Genomic DNA, 21,126 nt, shown 5'->3' on the forward strand with positions numbered 1-21,126 from the left:
CACATTGTAAAGATTCTTCCTTTCCTTTCCTTAACGCTGCAAAGTTTAAAAAAAACTCCGCAGCAAAGAGTGAATTCATTGTGCTGCTTTGAGTTAATATACTCCTGCTTCATTTATAATCACCAGGCAGCATAGTACAGAAAACGGCGTGCAGGCACCATGAAAAGAGTGAAAATGTTCTTCTCAAAGCATTTGGCTCTGGGCCAAACAAACACACTGCCTAAACAGCTTGCCCAAAAGATGTTCCACCATCCCAAAGCACCTTCTGGAGGGGGCAGGATTATCATGCAAATTTCAAGCAGGAGGGGAGACTCCCTAATCCTTTCCCCCCCACCTGGTTTTCACCTGAACCTGCTTCTCAGAATGATGCTACAGAGGTACCTCGGGTTACAGACACTTCAGGTTACAGATGCTTCAGGTTACAGACTCCACTAACCCAGAAATAGTACCTCGGGTGAAGAACTTTGCTTCAGGATGAGAACAGAAATCGCACTGTGGTGGCAGCGGGAGGCCCCATTAGCTAAAGAGGTACCTCAGGTTAAGAACTGTTTCAGGTTAAGAATGAATTAAGTTCTTAACCCGAGATACCACTGTACATCCTACTGGGAGATTTCATTCGGCTGAAGAAGACCTGAGAGATGTTCCTCTATTCCAAAACATCCTTGGGAGGGGGCTAGTCTACAGCGGGAGGTGAGACTGCTTAAGCTTTTCCTCATCCACTAGCCTTTCATGTGAAATCACCTCTGGGAATGACACTACATTCCATACCCCATGAGCGTCCCAGGGGAAAATGGGATACCCTCTTTTTTCTCACGAGAGGATGGCGCCCATTTAGGGTGCTGTGATCTCGCACAACCTCTCCAGCATTTTGGTGAGGTTGTCCTGAGCATTTACTAAGATGGCTTCTAAGAGCCAGTGTGGTGAAGTGGTTAAGAGTGGTGGACTCGTAATCTGGGGAACTTGGTTTGATTCCCCGCTCCTCCACATGCAGCTGCTGGGTGACCTTGGACTAGTCACACTTCTCTGAAGTCTCTCAGCCTCACTCACCTCACAGTCTGTTTGCTGTGGGGGAGGAAGGGAAAGGAGATTGTTAGCTGCTTTGAGACTCCTTAGGGTAGTGGTAAAGCGGGATATCAAATACAAACTCTTCTTCTTCATGGTGTTTGGATGGTTTGGGCCACTGGTCCCAGCTGATAATATGGCTTCTTCTGAATGCAAGGCCACAGGGCTTGGCCAAGACAATTTGCTCCCAGATGGTGCAAAATAGAGCTGGGTGAGGCCTGGGAGACGGTGTGTAACCTGGTGGAGATCCCAAGAGCCAGAGAGAGAGAGATGGAAGGCCACATTTGCCCCTGAAGTCTGACATTCATCACCTCTGTGTTACACTGCCTCTCACACTCGCTGCTGTTAGTCTTGCTACCCAACTATCTGCCCATGCCCCATCCTGGTAGGTTCTTCAGTCTCATAACCTTGGAGTCGTTGCTATAGTATCCACTCAGTGTGGAGGTGCATAATATTAGGGGATTGGCCTTTTTAATGGTGTGTTATCAACCACAGGTGGCAAAGTACTGCAATTACAGAGGATGGATTCAGACCAATTATGAGAACCTCCAACTGTATATTTACCACCCTGAATGATCTCTCCCATTATCAGCTAATATGCAGAACACAGAAGGGCTAAATGACCCATCACCACCTTCTTTTGAGTGATAAAAATCTCCTTTGTTTCTGAAAATCTGTCAGAGTATAATCACAGGCATTATTCATCAAATAAAAGGAGGGTGTTTTAATTTCCTCATTAATGGATAGCACCCGCTGTTTTTCCGCCCACAGCCATACAACCATTCCTTGGGCTTAAATAGGCTCCAAATATCAAAAATTCATTTTTTATTTTTTCATAAATCCATTTATACATAGCAGATGCTGAGATGATTAATTTCTAAAAAGGAGAGGTGTCATCTGAGACTCAAGCTAGCATTTCTGGAAACATTTCCCTTTAACCATAGATGAGATGCGGGTTGCCACTTGGTAGTAAGAAAGACCACATTGTTCCAACAAACAAGAATACCAACAACACGAAGACCCAAAACTTTATATTAAAAAATGCATTTCAAAACCTTATATTTAAAAATGCATTTTGAGTTCTTGCTGTTACAATTCATGACCCAGACCATGAATAACCACACCGATTAATACAGAATATCTGTAAGAGTTTGTCTTGATGGCTGTGTGTGTGTGTGTGTGTGTGTGTGTGTGTGTGTGTGTATGTATATGTATATGTATGTATACATACACAGATTCCACCCATGCCGGGAGGAATATAATCCCAGGATTAAGGGGGTCTCTCAAATAGGACACTCTCTGGCCTGGCAATAGCATTGCTTCCTTGAACCCTTGCAGACCCTCCCAGTGTCCCTATTTCCTAGGTACATTTTTGGATTTACAAAAGCTGTCCTGATTTGAGCCCATAATGTCCCACTTTTCCTTAGGAAGCCCCTAATTTCATCCGCAAAAAGTTGGAGGGTGTGGAGTTATGGGACCCCCAATCCAAGGAGATAGATAACTATACAACCTTTAGAAGACACCTGAAGGCAGCCTTGTACGGGGAATATTTTTTAAAAAATGTTTTATTGTTTTTATATATGATGGAAGCTGCCCAGAGTGGCTGGGGCAACCCAGTCAGATGGGTGGGGTACTACTACTACTACTACTACTACTATTCTTATTATATAGGACACCCCTATTTCCATCAGAGAAATGTTGAATGTTATGCCATTGGAGGCCCCACTGAAATCTTAGGCAAGAGAGGGCTGATGGACACCGAGTCAAAAGCTATGGTGTCATATAGAGTTCAAATACATCAGAAGCTTGAACTGAACACTTTCCTAATGTCAATACTGTAGAAGGATAGGTGCTACCAGACCTGTTTGACCGCCCCCAAAACAAATGTATACACCTTGAGAGGAATGCCTCCTCCATACCATCCTCAGTATTTTGAAAAATTGTTGCCTGACTCCCATCTAAAATGTGTGTGAAGCAAAGTAATTAAAGTTATGTTTGTTCTCTCTTCCTGTACACACAACACACAGGCGCAAAGAAGCCCCCTTTTTAAAATGATCCAGTGTGGTGTAGTGGTTAAGAGCGGTAGTCTCGTAATCTGGTGAACCGGGTTCGCGTCTCCGCTCCTCCACATGCAGCTGCTGGGTGACCTTGGGCCAGGCACACTTCTGTGAAGTCTCTCAGCCCCACTCACCTCACAGAGTGTTTGTTGTAGGTGAGGAAGGGAAAGGAGAATGTTAGCCGCTTTGAGACTCCTTAAAGGGAGTGAAAGGCGGGATATCAAATCCAAACTCTTCTTCATCATCACCATCTTTATCACATCCTTCCTAGTTTTAAAATATTGAATCACAGAAGGCAGATCCACAGCATACATTTAATGCACATTCAAGGAACATTTAAAGAAAATGGCTTTCCCCACAAATAATTCTTGGAATCATAGCTTGTTACAGGTGCTGGGAATTGTAGCTCTTTGGGGGGAAAGTCATGTGCTTTAAACATATTGTGTGGATCTACACAGAGTTGGAAGATATCTCAAAGGTCATCTCTGACGTCTCTGACGGGTAGCAGTCCAGCCTCTGCTTGAAAACCTCTAATGAAGGAGCATCTCCAGCCTCCTTCCAGCGCCATCCGTTCTATGCCCAAAGAGACCACCAGAGACAAAATGCAGGTATTATGCCAGTGCCTAAGCTATTTAATAAAGTTGCAAATTTCTCTCCCCTTTCAGTGTTCGCCATTCTCTTTGCTGGAAACTTGTCTTTATATCTTTAACAAAGGTAAGATTTTTTACTGAGACTTTTCTTGCTATTTCACTGGGATTCCTTTCTTCCTTTTTGGGGGGTGGGGGGTGGGGAGATACTACAACCAACCTTTTCTTCTTCTCCCTTTCTCCTAGAAATACCTTCTCAGCACGACTTGCACTTGCAAAGTAGCTTTGAATTTAGCCACTGTGTCCTGAGCACTCATTTCCGGGTTTTCAGTGTTCGGGAGCCAAAATGTTCGAGAACTAAGCTGTTCAAAAACCAAGGTATGACTGTGTAAAGGGACCCCTGACTATTAAATCCAGTCGCAGGCGACTCTGGGGTTTTAGCACTCATCTCGCTTTACTGGCCGAGAGAGCCAGCGGTTTTTGGCATACAGCTTCTGGGTGGCCAGAATGACTAAGCCACTTCTGGTGAACACCGTTTACCTTCCCACCGGAGTGGTACCAATTTATCTACTTGCACTTTGACGTGCTTCCAAACTGTTAGGTTGGCAGGACCAGGGACCAAGCAACAGGAGCTCACCCCATCACGGGGATTTGAACCACAGACCTTCTGATCGGCCAGCCCTAGGCTTTGTGGTTTAGACCAGCACCCCAATTTCTATCACTTTGACTTTGCCTCTGTGGTTTTCCAGGTTAAAGGGGCTGCAAATAATTTTTTTTCTGGAATCAAGTAACATGGAAATGAAAGCTAAACACGTGGAAATTAACAGCTAGGGAAATGTTGAGGAAAGGGAATGAACTATTGTGTGAATGCAGCCTAACTTAGGTCCACTCAATGAAAAGGACTGCTCCAACTGAAAGGCACCAACTGAAAGGAGGCACAAAATGAGTGCTCACTTCCACGAGAAAAAGAAATAAATCTTAAGCCTGAGCCATGACTCTTCTGTTGGCAAAAAAACCCCAACAATGATTTCTTAATCCAGGGGTCTGCAAGGCTTACCTTGCCTGGGCCGGTTCACTGCCATGGAGCAGTGGGCGCACGAGAGCGGGTACAGATTGTGGGCGCACGAGAGCGGGTATGTCCTCGATTTCTGGTGTCTGCATCTGCACAGATGCGATTTCCAGCACTGCTCAGTGAGTCCCCATGTCACGCTGTGCCGGTTTAGCGCATGCACGCGGGGACTCGCCAAGTGGGTGTCTCTGTTCGAGGGCAGCTCATCGGCCGGTAAGAAGAAGAAGAAGTGTTTGGATTTGATATCCCGCTTTATCACTACCCGAAGGTGTCTCAAAGCGGCTAACAATCTTCTTTCCCTTCCTCCCCCACAACAAACACTCTGTGAGGTGAGTGGGGCTGAGAGACTTCAGAGAAGTGTGACTAGCCCAAGGTCACCCGGCAGCTGCATATGGAGGAGCGGAGACACGAACCCCGTTCACCAGATTACGAGTCCACCACTCTTAACCACTACACCACACAGCCCCCATGGGCCGCTTGTGGCCCATGGGCCTTAGGTTGCTGATCGCTGCCTTAATCCAATCACAGCATCCTCAAATTCATAGTTAAGACTGCTTTCTAGCTTGCACTGCCAACTGTGTCATTTTATCCACTTTGGCCGGTCTCCTGTGTCTCCAGGAGCTGGTCTTCCTCCTCACCAGTGGGGATCCCGTTCAAACAAGCTTCAACTCTATTATTGTCCCCACCAACACACACATACACATAAATAAATAAACGGTGTACTGGCAGAGAGACAGCGAAGGAAAAGGAGCTCTGCTGCCCACTTCATATCTTCCAAAGGAAGCAGACAGGAAAAAGGGACCCCACCTGAGTTCTAATCAACATCTGCCCATTTCCCTTTGGACCTTATCTTTCATTTCTTCACACTTTGCAATTCCCATTCTTTGCCTTGACATCTTCTATTTATCCAGTTATTTCCTTCTACTTCTCCCCCTCTCCTGCCCTCCCCACCAACCCTTTCCTTCTGCTAATGACAACACTGATATGGGAGTTACAGGAAAATGTGGTTAACTGAGGCTGGAGGCAGATACTCGCTTTTTTTTTCAGGGAGACGAAGGTGATTCGAAACAGGGATTGAACCACACATATTGTTTGCATTTTGCCATTTCTGGTAAAGAGTTTGAAGCACCTTCTGCATGCATCTGCCTTTGGAAAATCTCTCTGAAGTACTGGTTCCCAAATCCTTTTTGCATGCAGTTCAAAGTGTCAGCCTTGATCTTGAAGTCCTATGTGTCTTGAGTCAGCATTAATGAAGGGAACACCTTCTCCCCTATGAGGTCCACCCTATCCTCAACTGAGGCCCTGTTTTGGGTGTTGTGGGCCAGACTGTGAGGCTAGGAAGATGGCAAGAAGATGCAGGGCCTTTTAGGTAGCAGCACCTTCATTCTCACCCCCCAAAAGTCCACTATATAATGTTCCTAGATTTTAGATAGATGGCTAAAACATTTTAAAAAAACCAGAAAGCACTTGCAGGACTTAGATCGGAGATGAGGAACTTTTGGGAGTCCCAGGACCATATTGTCATAAACCTCGCATGATCCAGATCAGATTGGAAGGCCCACACACAGCTCATCAGTCAAAGCAGTTCCTAGGCAGCGGTTCCATGTTTGATGTTTAATACTACATGTCTGAATACTACTTGCTGGGAATCACAGGTAGGCTCATGCCTTGCCTGCAGGCTTTCTGCGGGCATCTGGTTGGCCACTGTGAGAACAGAATGATGGACTAGACTCCCCTTCTTCATGGGCTTCCTACACAAGAGGTCCAGAGAACCTGAGAACAGGCAACATGAGAACAGCCTTTTTCTGTGGTGGCTCCCCTTTTGTGGAATGCTCACGTGGCATCTTCATTATATGTCTTTAGATGCCAGGCAAAAACGTTTCTCCTCAACCAGGCCTTTGGTTGATTGATATCCGATGCCCTTTTCAATGTGTTGTGAGAAGGGGAATTATTGGTTTGTTTTTGTTCTTATTTTTCTTGTGCATTTTGTGTTTTTTTATGTTGTGATTTTATGTTGCAGACCCTCCCAGTGTCCCTATTTTCCAAGGACAATCCCGGATTTACAGAAGAGTCCAGAATGTCCCGTTTTTTCCTTAGGACGTCCCTATTTTCATTGGAGAAATGTTGGAAGGTATGATGTTGTGAACCGCCCTGAGATTATGGATGAAGAGTGGTATACAAATAGAAGAAGAAGAAGAAGAAGAAGAAGAAGAAGAAGAAGAAGAAGAAGAAGAAGAAGAAGAAGAAGAAGAAATTGACCTGATTCAACAGTGCCTTCCCTATGCATCCTACCTTACAGGGTACAGTTCTCTGGTTGAAGAGCTGTCCATCCAAGTCTGGTTTAAAGGGAAGGAGACCTAAGAAGTCAGAGTGGGGTTTGATATCCTGCTTTTGAATTATGGTGCTGGAGGAGACCCTTGAGAGTCCTATGGACTGCATGAAGATCACACCTATCCATTCTGAAGGAAATCAGCCCTGAGTGCTCACTGGAAGGACAGATCCTGAAGCTGAGGCTCCAAGACTTTGGCCAACTCATGAGACTCCCTAGAAAAGACCCTGAAGTTAAGAAAGATGGAGGGCACAAGGAGAAGGGGACAACAGAGGATGAGATGGTTGGACAGTGTTCTCGAAGCTACAAATATGAGTTTGACCAAACTGTGGGAGGCAGTGGAAGACAGGTGTGCCTGGCGTGCTCTGGTTCATGGGGTCATGAAGAGTCGGGCACAACTAAACGACTAAACAACAACAAATTTAAATGATAGTTATTATTTCCAAATGTGCATCTTGACCAATGTGATTTTTATGCAAGCTGGTGCCATTGTTTGCCCTCTTTTGGGGGCGCTGCATTCCCTTTTTTCTGGTGATATGCGCCACCAAGTCCAGCCACAGGCAAGCACCAGCTGTTGGCTAGTGAGACTTCCATGGGAAATGTCCTTGCCGCCCAAGGCTGCGGATTATTTGGGCTCCTTATGTAAACAGAACCTGGGGACTGGGAAATGTTAGGCCCAGGGAAGGCCTTGTCAGCACTGATTGTGGCTTTGGGGGGGACAAGGTTTATGATCTAGATGACATGTTTTGCTGAGCATCTCTGTGTAAACATTAGGAAGTACAGCTGCAGAGAGAACAAAAACAGACCCCGGGGAGAGGACAAAACAGCAGATCTGCTGGTGCACTAGCAAAATGCCCGCACTGCAAGCAAACAACAGAGGAAGAACACCAGGCCTCCTGCAGTTGCTCACGCAGGGAGTGCAGAGGGTGTGTTTGTCACTTATCCAGGCTTGGTTTCCTTTAGAAAGCTTGCTGGAGGCTTACCAGCATTTTAAAATATTTGCGTGTTCTAAACAAATATAAATAGAATCACTGCGCTGACCCACACCAAGAATTCAAAGCACACATTTAAAGTACATGACTTCCCCTAAAGAACCTTGGGAACCGTAGTTTCCCCACTTGCGGGACTACAATCCGCAGTACCCTTAGCAAATTGTAGTTCACAGGATTCTTTGGGGAAAGTCATGTGCTTTAAATGTGCAATGGATGTGCTTGAAATCTATGGTGGGGATTTGCCCATAGGGTTGGAAGGGTCTTTGGGCATCGTCCAATCCAAGTCCTTGTGCAGTGCAGAATGCAGCTATACAGGGCCAGCCCTGCCATTAGGCAAGAGTGAGGCCAGCTGCCTCAGGCAAAAGATTTTGGGTGTCTTGAAAAAACAGGAAACTGTTACATTATTTAATTGGCTATTACTGTGTTTTCACTGCTGGGGATGGCATGACGCGTTTTGTGTTGGGATTTCCTGCTTCGGGTGCCAAAATAAATTGGCTGGCCTTGTATATTAGGCACATTCAGTTCTCCACATCTGCACATCTGTCTGAGGTTTTTGTTGGGGTTTTTTTTAAGGGTCCTCATGAAAATGTATCAGCATGCTAGTTTGGAGTTCCGCTAATATACACACTTTTTTGCCTACTTCAGACATTTTTGAAAAGCCACTTCCCCAACAGAATGAATGCATTTTGAAATGTTATTTTCACTAACAGGCATTTATATGCACACTTTCCTCTAGCATATGAATCTCTGTACACGTTACTTGGCTGCATTGCAAAATTCGGAGAAATGAGAATTGCAAAGGACAGCCACAGTTCAATTTACACCTCAGTTCAGAATATGTGGACGCTGGTGGCGCTGTGGGTAAAAGCCTCAGCGCCTAGGGCTTGCCGATCGAAAGGTCGGTGGTTCGAATCCCCACGGCGGGGTGCGCTCCCGTTGCTCGGTCCCAGCGCCTGCCAACCTAGCAGTTCGAAAGCACCCTCGGGTGCAAGTAGATAAATAGGGACCGCTTTCTAGCGGGAAGGTAAACGGCGTTTCCGTGTGCGGCTCTGGCTCGCCAGAGCAGCGATGTCACGCTGGCCATGTGACCCGGAAGTGTCTTCGGACAGCGCTGGCCCCTAGCCTCTTGAGTGAGATGGGCGCACAACCCCAGAGTCTGGCAAGACTGCCCCGTACGGGCAGGGGTACCTTTACCTTTACCTCAGAATATGTAGATTAGGTAGATTCACCTTTAAATATGAACCAAATCAAATTTCCCCCCTCATCCACCTGCCTGATGGCAGTCTAACCTTTGCTTAAACAGCTTCAGCAAAGTAAAGACCCCCGTTTATTGAGGCAACCTGTTCTACTCTCAACAACTCTGACCATTAGGAAGTTTCTTTAACTGAAACCTGCCATTTCCAGCCATTAGCCCTGCCCTGTGAAGAAACAGCAAACAGGCCTGCTCCATCTTTCTTTATTCAAAGAAACAGCATACAATGGCATACAACCCAGTAAGTCTTGCCCCTATAGAGCAGTTGCCAGGAATGATGGTCCTGGTCTTCACTCCCCCTCTAAGCCACCTCCAGGTGTTTCTCAAGCAGTCTCAAACTTCAATGGGGCATCTCTGATCCAGTGGCAGAAGAAGAAGAAGAGGAGTTTGGATTTGATATCCCGGTTTATCATTTCCCGAAGGAGTCTCAAAGCAGCTAACATTCTCCTTTCCTTTCCTCCCCCACAACAAACACTCTGTGAGGTGAGTGGGGCTGAGAGACTTCAAAGAAGTGTGACTTGCCCAAGGTCACCCAGCAGCTGCATGTGGAGGAGCGGGGAAGCGAACCCAGTTCACCAGATTACGAGTCTACCGCTCTTAAACACTGCACCACGCTGGCTTCGCTGCACCATGAAACCTCTTGGGCGCCTGGGGCGGTGCGAGGGCAGGGTGAGCCACCCATAGGGGAGGGATGCACCACGGGGGCCCTGGAGTCTGCCTGCCTCCTCCCACTCAGCCACACTACAACTGGGGGGAGGCAGCGGGCAGACCGTTTGGGAAGCGCAGACCCTGCGTGCACCCAAGCCACCGCGTCTCTCCCAGGAAAGACCTGTGGCTCGGGCACGCTGCAGGCCCCGCAGTGAGTGCCGCCCAGCATTTTGTCACCCCCCAGTGGTGACACCTGGGGCAGCCTGCATCCACTGCACCCCCCCTTCCTCCACCCCTGCTCTGATCTCTGCATCACTCTGCATGTCCTTGGAAACAGTCAGCAATGTCTAGGCAACACAATGACCATATACATACGTAATAGACATTCTTTATAGAATTCCTTCGAACCATAACAAGTACAAAATGAAATCTTTAGTCTCAAAGTCTTCATAAACCCATCTTACTTTGAATGAATGTCTGTAAATATCAAATGCTGTGGAGCAGTGCTCATGTAATAATGTAGTCACTGCTACCTTATGAAGCAATTCTATATTCGCCCACCACTCTGACAAAGAATTCTACGAAACAGTAGTCAATATCCGGAATCACTGTTCTGTGCTGGACATCATATTTGCTGAATACACAAAGCTTCACAGCTTGTCTTTCATCGTACAAAGTTTGGTACCTCGCTTCATTTAAAGATTTTCAGAGACTTTGAGACTAAAGATTTCATTTTGTACTTGTTGTGGTTTGAAGGAATTCTATAAAGATTATCTGTTGCATATGTCTCCAGAGAGAAGGAGGCGTGTTCTGCTTCTCTACTTATTCTACTCCAGCACCAAGTGAGAGTCAGTCAGTCAGTCAGTGTGTCGGAGAGAGAGAGAGAGACTGAGTGTTAACAGATCGTGTGTACAGATAAGGTTGCTGCTAAGAGCAGCTGCAGACACTCAGTGCAGTTTAGCATTCTTTATGCTTAGACCTCATTAAGCTCTGTATATAGTTGTATAATAGTTGTAGATAGCATAAAGAAGATATTCTACAGAGCTGCTCTCCGAGTCGTTTATATGCTCTGCTAGACTCTGCTATACTCTGCTGTGCGACGACTGTCGTCTTATTGGAGTGAATCCGGTGCTCACAACTCTAAGCTGTGAGTCCACAGCACTTTGACCTGTTCCTGTCCCGAAGGTGGTCTCTGGAAGTGCTACCCAGCTTGCCTAGCCCAGTTGGGGCTGAAGTGCATGAGCCCAGTTGGTGGTACTGGCTCAAGGGCGATATGGTCATCGTGTTGCCTAGACATTGCTGACGTTCTCTTTGCAACACAGGGGTTTGTTTGGTTACTTATTGGAAACAAGCAGGGAGGGGAGCTGGTCCCAGTAGGAGAGGCAGGCTCCCTGCATTCTTCTGCAGCCTCTCCTCCCTCCTCCTCTGCTTCAGCCTCTGAGTCGGAACTGCCCTCTGTCACAGGTACTCCCTGCTCACCAAATCCTGTTGCCCCTTCAGCATTCAACAACACCTCCTGCTCTTCTCCTTCTGACCTCTCCTTGGCGCCCCGCCACCAATCCCTTGGCTCTGAGCCTTCCTCCTCTTGGGTTTCCCTTGCAGGTTCCCCGGCTGGTGACTCCCACCACTCCTCTGTCTCCAGCCAGTCCCTGACATGGAATATAGTAACTACTCACTACCATGCAGCCCCTGCCCTGTGCCTTTGGATCTCATGTCTATTTTGGGAAGGGGGAATCTCTGGTCTATTGCACCACAAAGCAGGTAGTACCACAATGTGGAAGATGCAGGCAGGAGTGCTCTATGGAAGGGGTAGTCAACAGAGTGTCCTCCAGATGTTGGTGTGCTATGACTCCTCTCCTACTTGACTAAAGCTGGCTAAAGCTGATAGGAGTTATGGTCCAGCCACACCTAGAGGGGCACCACATTGGCCACCGCTGCTCAAAGCCACAAGCAGGTCCAACTAGCCCTTCGGCTCACATCCTGGCAAGCTACAGGTGCCTGCCCCAGTGCTCTCCATCAGGCTCCTCTGTGGAGACAAGAAGCTTACTGGCAGTGCTGGATCAGTGCCAGAATGTATCCCACATCATTCATAATGTTCCTTTTTTACTTTCTATCAGAGTTCAGTGAGTAGAACTATCGTGTGGGTTGCCCTGAGACAATAGCTCTCCAGATTCGGCCTGACACATCCTTTGTTTTTGCAGGTGATATGTTGCCCTGGGAAAGAAGTGTTAAGCCATTTCCCTCAAATACCTGAATACACCTTTTCCCCACCACTCCTAGCCAAGCAATGTCTCTCTGTGGGGAGGCGAAAAACTCTAAAAGGTCAAAAGTGCAGCTTTAAGACATGCTTAGATGCAGACAATGAGCTGAGTTTTGAACTCTGCAAGCTCTCTCTGTATGTAAGAGAAGTCAACATGGAGCAATCCAGTTGTTGCACCTCCCATAATCCCTCACTCTTGACAATGCTTTCTGGGGTTGTGCTTATTGGAGGGGGAGGGGCAAAGTATGGAGAGCTTGGGCAGCCCCAAGACAGCACAGCACAGCTGCTTGTGCATAATGGCAACCAGGGCCATCTTAACCATAGGCGCCAGGGGTGCAGGGCATCTGGGCACCGGGATCTCAGGAGTGCCAGGCCAAGAGTTCAGGGCCCAAGAGTTGGAGTCCATCAGTTGGAGTGCCGCAGCGGGCTCTTCTGCTGTGGGCGGTTCTGTGCCATGAGTTCAGGGGTGGGCAGGTAAGCGAGGCGCTGAGGCAGACGGCCGGCTCTGCCCTCCTGCACACCTGGGATTGGCATAGGGCCATGGAGAGGCCTGCCCAGTGCACACTGCTCACACCACAAGGCACCCAGCTTTGCTGAGTCGCCTTGGGCTGGTTTATTGTGCTGGGCTCCTTCCTCAGCAGAGATCAGCGTGATGTCAGCTCCCTAAAAAAAGGTCAACAACCTTGGGGTCCCCTACTTTAAAAAGGAAAAAGGTTGATAAGTCTGGGCAACCTGGGGGGTGCCGGGGAGGTGTCCCTGAAAGCCGAACATGGTGGGACATTCAACACCTCACCGCTTCAGCTGAGGTGGCTCAGTTGGTGGAGCACAAGATTCCTCATCTGAGGGTGGCAACTTTGAGACCCACATTGGGCAAAAGGTTCCTGCATTGCAGGGGGTTGGACTGAATGACCCTTGCGATCCATTCCAGCTCTGTGATTCTGTGATTCTCTCCCCAGCACATTCTATGGTCTCAGCTGGATTGGAGAGCCTGGCACCCAGACTATAGGAACATGAGAAGTCGGACTCTTGGTCCATCTTGCTCAACATTATCTACATAGGCTAGCATGTGTTCTCTGGGGTTTCATTTCCAATCCCTAACTGGAGAAGCCAGGGATTGAACCTGGGACCTTCTGCATGCAAAGCAGATGTTCTACCACTGAGCTACGGCCCTTCCTTGCACAGCATAGAAAGCAGTTGAGGAAACCAGTGTCCTGGGTCCTTCCTTTGCCAGCCAGATTTTGCAGCTGCAAAGTGCCGTGCGATAGGAAAGGAGAGGGGGAACGAGATTAAAAGATGGAGGAAGAGCAGGGTGGAGGATAATGAAATGCTCAATCACTCATCCTGAGCGGATATTCCAGCCTTCTCATGGCTGGGTTTAATCAGGCAGGTCACACTCTGACTAGCTGCTGACATCTCTACAGCCACATTTCCACCTTTACTCCTTTTTCCCAGACTCTAATTACACACTCGAGCTGGCCCAGTTGCCTGATGAGGCATCCCAATGCCCTTTGCTTTGCCAAGAAGCGTCCGCAGGAGAATCCGAGAACAGAGAATCTATTTCACTTTAAACTTTTGCTACTCTGCCTTGCAACTCTGCCCTCGTTGGGGATTTGCTAAGCTCTGAGTGTTCTAAGATACCAGATTGTAGTTCTATCCATTCCCAGTATATTTCTCTGTTTATTGGACAAGTCTGCATTAAATCCATTCTGTGTTTAATCTGTCTGCGCTCTGCCCTTTCATCTAGGGGATTGGCAAAGCAACTGGCAATTTTGCAAGTCACACGCAAAAATAAAAAAAAACTGCCAGGGGTGCCAACTTGAATAAAATATTGGGGGGGGGCTGGGTAATCACCGCCCCACATAAATGATCGCAAGACGTGGTACATGCACCCCATTTGAATGACAATGCTTATCAACTTTGGGAGGGGCCTGCCCCATTGAATAATTTTTTGGGGGGGGAGGGCAAAAAGACCTCAGCCCCAAGGAATTGGCTCCTATGAAAGCTGCTGTAGTAAGATGCCAATAATTAAAATGTAACACCTTCATGATACACATCGAAACAGGAGACAGCCAAGAAATATTCCCTGACCAAGAAAGTCTTGATCCGGCTTTCAAACAATAAAAACAAAATGCAAAACTGGGTGGGGTCGGGTCGTAGGTTATACAACATAGAACCCCCACTACTGCGTTTTCTATTGCATAATACAGTGGTACGGCTTACGTACTTAATTCGTTCCAGAGGTCCATTCTTAACCTGAAACTGTTCTTAACCTGAAGCACCACTTTAGCTAATGGGGCCTTGCGCTGCTGCTGCGCCGCCGCCGCGTGATTTCTGTTCTCATCCTGAAGCAAAGTTCTTAACCCAAGGTACTATTTCTGGGTTAGCGGAGTCTGTAACCTGAAGCGTATGTAACCCGAGGTACCACTGTACAGGGGCAAAACTAGCCTTTATCCCTATCTACAGCTCTGCACAATCCATTCAAAATCTACACTAAATTCACCCCAGTTTTTTTACCCCTGAATTTTGCACCAAAGTAGTTCCCATAAGCTGGCCTTCTTTGTGACTGGAATTGGCCTTTCTAACTTTGATAAAGTAGCTGGCAGTCTACTTCAGAAGTGACTCTCTCTCTCTCTCTCTCTCTCTCTCTCTCTCTCTCTCTCTCTCTCTCGGCTTCCAGAAAAACTTGCTGCTTGCAAGCATCTCCCACATCCCTGACAGGTGTGTGTCCAATACTGCCTTGAAGATATCTTATCATGGAGGACATTGCCACAGAAAAGGACCTGTTCCTGGGCACACTCCTGCACCCCCAATCTCCGGCAAGTGGGGGAACCGGACGCTGGGCCAGTTGAAAACAGGAGCTGAGAAGGAAGAGCAAAAAGTCTTTCTTGCATTGAGGATTTCTGAGGGGATCTTTTGCTGAGAACTTTCATGGGTGCCCTAGGAGGAACTGGTAGATCAGGGGTCAGCAAGGCTTACCTTGCCTGGGACGGTTCACTGCCATGGAGCCCCCTCCGAGGGCCAGATCATGGGCTTATGTGAGCGCGCACACCCACAATTTCCAGCATCCGTGTCTGTGCAGACAGAATTTCCGGCATCTGTGTTTGCGCAGATGCAATTTTCAGCACCACGAAAGCGAGTCCCTGCGCTGCGCTGGTTTAACACAGCACACTGGGACTCACCGAGCAAGCAGCTTGGTTCGGGGATGGCTCGGGGGCCGGTAAAACGACCCCCATGGGCCGCTTGTGGCCCCTGGGCCTTAGGTTGCCGACCCCTGTGGTAGATACTCTAGTACCCAAGGGCATTGTGTTGGCAACCTCTGCCTTCAGTTCTTGTTTGCCATGTGCCAAAATCATGTCTTTGTACCAGCAGAGGTTCTGCCAAGCTGGGATTCCACCTCCTCCCTGCCTTGTTTACTGTAAAGTTGTACATTGAACATTGCACCTATAAAGTCACGACTGCTCCCCAATGGGAAGTTTCTGCTTTGCCAACGTTGTGTGACTTTCGAGTTAACCAAGTTGTGATGAGAAACAAAGAACATTATGTGCTCTCTTGTTACTAAGTATAACATCCTCGGCTGTTTTCCTGAAAAGGGGATTGCAGTAATGTTCTTCTTTAAAATCGCTCTCTTTGAACAGTTGCCAAACGCCTTCACTTGAGACTTCTGTTTATATGTTCAGTTCTCATGAGTAATGTTTATGCTGGGCATGACCTACTCTCAGTTTTACACACACCCTGAAATCTGCATTTTATTACTAAGCTGGCGAATGCAAAACCCAGACCCTTTGATGCTGGGTTACACCTGTTCCTGCCTCCTCTATAAATGACACTTAAAACTGCACTTGCTGCTTCTGTGTTCTACAGTGGTGCCTCGCAAGACGAAAATAATCCGTTCCGCGATTCTCTTTGTCTAGTGGTTTTTTCTTCTTGCAAAGCAAGCCCATTGACAGCTTAGCGGATTAGCGCTACAGCGGCCTAGCGGCTTCTAGCGATCAGCTGTTAAGTGGCTTAGCGGCTTAGGAAAAGGAGGGGAAAGCGGAAAAAACCCGCAGGGACTCGCAATATTTTTTCGTCTTGCGAAGCAACCCCATAGGGAAATTCGTTTTGCGAAGCGTCTCCAAAACGGAAAACCCTTTCGTCTAGCGGGTTTTCCGTCTTGCGAGGCGTTCGTCTTGTGGGGCACCACTGTAACTGCAAGTCCAGGGACAGATTAGCACAGAAGCTTTTTCAAACAGAGCACCACGTTCTGGATGGGTGAGCTATACAATATTAATTTAATTTTTTTTTTATTATTTTTTATTGCCTTCTGGGCAACTTTTAGGGGCCACAGGCAAAAGGGGGTGCAAGAATGGATGGATAGCTCAGTTGGTTAGAGCATAGTGCTGATAATGCCAAGGTTCCAGGTTTGATCCCCATACGGTACAGCTGTATATTCCTGCTTTGCAGGAGGTTGGACTATTTTGGGATTGGTCCCTTCCAGTTCCACAGTTCTGTGATTCTATGATTCTACATTTTATATAGTATATTAGTGTCTGCATGCACTCACACACTCCTCTCTGCCCTTCCTACGGGCAAGCGAGAGGCATGATCAGAGTTCAAGGGCACATCCAGCCAGACAAAAACATCCAAGGAGAATACGAAGCAAGGCAGGTGAGGGGTGTGGCCTATGGAAAGAGGGCGGGGCCAGGGGAGGGCGTGGCTTTAGGAGATTCCCCATCTCTGGCATAGAGCTAAGCAAACAACTCTGTTCCTGGAGAATTAAGTCCTCCTCAGTTACTTTCTCAGACAGAAGGGACAGAAAATAAGAGGAAATATTTTCTCTGTGAAAAGGAGCAGAAGAGAAAACCTCTTGAAAAACACCAGAAGCTTGAAACACATTTAGCTTCCTTAAAAAGAAGAAAAAGCCAGTCAACTTTGATTGTTTTTCTTTGACTGCGGTTAGAGCTAGAATGCTGAACTAGACGTGCTTTTGTTCTAACCCAGCCAGGAAATTCTTTGGTTCTTATCATTAGGGCTGCCAGTTGATTTAAAGAATGTTAAACTCATTCACTCTGCGAACTTTGGTTGAATAATCTGTGGGCTAAATTTGCATCTGGATAAAACAATAAATTTAATTGTGTGTGTGTGTGTGTGTGTGTGTGTGTGCGTGTATATATATATATATATATGCAGGTTTTGGTGTCCTCGGGTGTCTTCCCGTGTAAAAGTTGGGGTGTCTAGGCGACGTTTCGACGAGGTCTCACTCGTCATCTTCAGGCTGGTGCTTTCGGCTTCTTGTTACTGGAACAGAGCAGGATCTCAGTGTTTGAGTTCCTATAAATACTGTTGAGGGGGTGTGGTGTATAGCCTCCAATGTTCTGGGCAGAGAGGAAGTTCCCAGGCTAGTGTGCCTTTTCTTCTTTTGTTCCTTAATTACTTGAGGGATATCTTGAGTGATTTCTTGAGTGATATCCTGAGTACCACTTAGGTGGGTCATTAGGTGTGGATTAGTTGCTAAAGTCTTTGTGTCTTGACCTCTTGAACTTTGTGAAGAGTTTTTCTGAGAAGATGGCTGTACTGCACTTAGTTGTGCTCTGGCTTGGCTTCGTGTATAGGGGCGAGCTGACACAGGCCACAAAACCACAGCTCGCCCCTATACACGAAGCCAAGCCAGAGCACAACTAAGTGCAGTACAGCCATCTTCTCAGAAAAACTCTTCACAAAGTTCAAGAGGCCTTCTTTATGGTCCAGCTCTCACTTCGATACATTACTACTGGGAAAACCATAGCTCTAACTATATGGACCTTTGTTGGCAAGGTGATGTCTCTGCTTTTTAAGATGCTGTCTAGGTTTGTCATTGCTTTTTTCCCAAGAAGCAGGCGTCTTTTAATTTTGTGACTGCTGTCACCATCTACAGTGATCATGGAGCCCAAGAAAGTAAAATCTCTCGCTGCCTCCATTTCGTCCCCTTCTATTTGCCAGGAGGTGATGGGCCCAGTGGCCATGATCTTCGGGTTTTTTGATGTTGAGTTTCAGACCATATTTTGCACTCTCCTCTTTCACCCTCATTAAGAGGTTCTTTAATTCCTCCTCACTTTCTGCCATCAAGGTTGTGTCATCTGCATATCTGAGGTTGTTGATATTTCTTCCGGCAATTTTAATTCCGGCTTGGGATTCACCCAGCCCAGCCTTTCGCATGATGAATTCTGCATATAAGTTAAATAAGCAGGGAGACTATATACAGCTCCTATACCCTCCAACATTTATCTGATGAAAATCAGGATGTCCTAAGGAAAAGTGGGACATTCTGGGCTTGAATCAGAAACCGGGATGGCTTATGTAAATCCAGGCCTGTCCCTGGGAAATAGAGACATTTGGAAGGTCTGCATTGATATTTTATTTTATTTGTAAGCCACCCTGAGTCTCTGTCAGGAAAAAAAGGTGGTGTGTGTAGTAAAAAGAAAATACAAGACTGGCCTAGGGTTATGCAGAGAGCTTTGTGGCTGAGAAGGGCTTTGAACCTGCCTCTTCTCAGTCCAAGACTGCTGCTTTAACCACTACACCACATTGCCAAGCTCTACTAAGGGCCGTATCTGACAAGTGCCTGTATTTCCCTGTCATGCTATAACTATGCAAAAGAAATGTGGTAGCCATCTACACTTAAGCCTCTGATCCCACTTTCTCACAGCTTATATTCTGTGCATGCACAAATCCTCCATCCTCCTTACACCAATGCACTTTTTGTCAAACGAAACAAAATGAAAGGACGGCATGATAATATCCCTAGGAAATCAGCAGGGAGGACTGCTATGGCACTAATGCTTTGCATGTCACAGCAGAGAGACGCACAGTGATGTGCACTGAAAGAAAGAGCAATTTACATGCTGCTGAAGAATGGATTATTCAAGCTCAGACAAAGCCTGACTTTCTAGGCATCTTTTTGCTTGTGTTTCTTGACTGCACAAAGTGCTGTTGACATGAAAAGCAATTTTCATGCTTCATAAAAGCCCTGGTGGGCTGGCCTTCAGCGGCTCAAAGATCTTAGCAGCTGCTACTTTGGCTCAGCCGGAAAGTGTCGTAGGTGGCTGCTGCTGGCTTCACTACAGACGAGAGAGAGAGAGAGAGAGAGAGAGAGAGAGAGAGAGAGAGAGAGAGAGAGAGAGAGATGTATTTTAAAGGAGGGAAACCATCCAGTTCTCTGCTTGTCTACTCAGAAGAAAGTGTAAACTGAGTTCAATGGCATTACTTAAGGATGAACAAATCTCTCAATTTCAGTTCCCCTCAGATTCCCATTTTTCCTATATGAAATTCAGTTTGCTGCATTTCCATGCCAATCTGTGATTTACTAATCTTTTAAAAGAGTTTCAGTGAGGGAACCATTAGATGACCCTCGGATGAGGACCATAGTGTCCGGGCAGAATGATGGGGGTGGAGACGGGCCGAGGCCATTTAGGGATTTAAAGGTCAGTACCAACATTCTGAATTGTGCTCAGAAATGTACTGGGAGCCAATGTAGGTCTTTCAGGACTGGTGTTATATGGTCTTGGCAGCCGCTCCCAGTCACCAGTCTAGCTGCCGCATTCTGGAATAGTTGTCGTTTCCGGGTCGCCATGTAGAGCGCATTGTAGTAGTCCAAGCAGGAGATAACCAGAGCATGCACCACTCTGGCGAGACAGTCCGCAGGCAGATAGGGTCTCAACCTGCACACCAGATGGAGCTGGTAGACAGCTGCCCTGGACACAGAATTGACCTGTGCCTCCATGGACAGTTGTGAGTCCAAAATGACTCCCAGGCTGTGTACCTGGTCCTTCAGGGGCACAGTTACCCCATTCAGGACCAGGGAGTCCTCCACACCTGCCCGCCTCCTGTCCCCCCAAAACAGTACTTCTGTCTTGTCAGGATTCAACCTCAATCTGTTAGCTGCCTTCCATCCTCTAACTGCCTCCAGACACTCACTGCCTTCACTGGTTCTGGTTTAAAAGAGAGGTAGAGCCACTGATAGCCTTATCCTCCATGCATTTGTTTAATCCTCTTTTAAAGTCATGGCCATCAGCCAAATCTATAGTTCAATATGTGCTGTAACTATTAATACTTTTTTTTCCTTTGGTCATCTGAAGCAGTTTTTCCATGTGGCTTCTTGGGTAGTCAGTGTAAAACTGATTGTGATGGGCAGAATCGCTTTGGGTCCTTGGTGAATTCCCCTTGGAGCTATCCTTTGGGGGGAAAGTTCTATGAGATTTCCATAAGGACCTGCTTCCGAGAAAATGGGTTTAGAATGCAAATTGCATCGTATGTGTTTTGTTTCCGCGACCATCAACACACATGCATCCACTCACATCCACAAGCTCGTATCTTCCCTGGTTAAGAACATAATAATAATAAATGATAATCTCATCAGATCAGAGCCACTGATGAATCAAAATTCTATGCATAAAGAATCAATCCCTCCACCAATATCTCCCAGGAGAAATGTTCTGTTTTTTACAAGTGCATAAGAACTTAATTGGACATTTCGGAATAAAAATGGAAGCCTTGATCCTGCTATAAAAGGTGAGTGACTGAGTTTTTAATCTCGAGATTGCTTATTTCATCCCACCCCCACTTCTTTCTCTCTCTTTTTGGCTTTCCCTATAAACTCGCAATATTATAATAAAGCTAACCGGTAAAGCCTGCAGAGTACATTGTAATTATTCTGCAATATTATGCTGACATGGCAATAAGCTGTAATGAAGCTTGAGCAATTTGTGAAAAATCTGAAGATGACTTCAGGGGGAACTCTTGTTCCATCAGCAGATGTTTTTATAATAATATGACTATTTAATGTGTAAGTTAATGTTACTTTCCAAGTTCAATTGATGAGAGAGAACCTAAACAGGAAGAAGTAGAATAAGGTG

The 21,126-nt window shown here is 46.7% G+C and overlaps 1 protein-coding gene across 1 annotated transcript in view; it reads right to left on the reverse strand.

Annotated features, from left to right (window-relative positions):
- RASGEF1B (RasGEF domain family member 1B) overlaps positions 1–21,126 on the reverse strand; it is a 255,920-nt gene that overhangs the window by 125,695 nt on the left and 109,099 nt on the right. The gene's annotated exons all lie outside the window — the stretch shown is intronic.

The sequence above is a fragment of the Podarcis melisellensis genome (genome assembly GCF_964234715.1).
Source record: "Podarcis melisellensis genome assembly, chromosome: 9".
NCBI lineage: Eukaryota > Metazoa > Chordata > Lepidosauria > Squamata > Lacertidae > Podarcis > Podarcis melisellensis.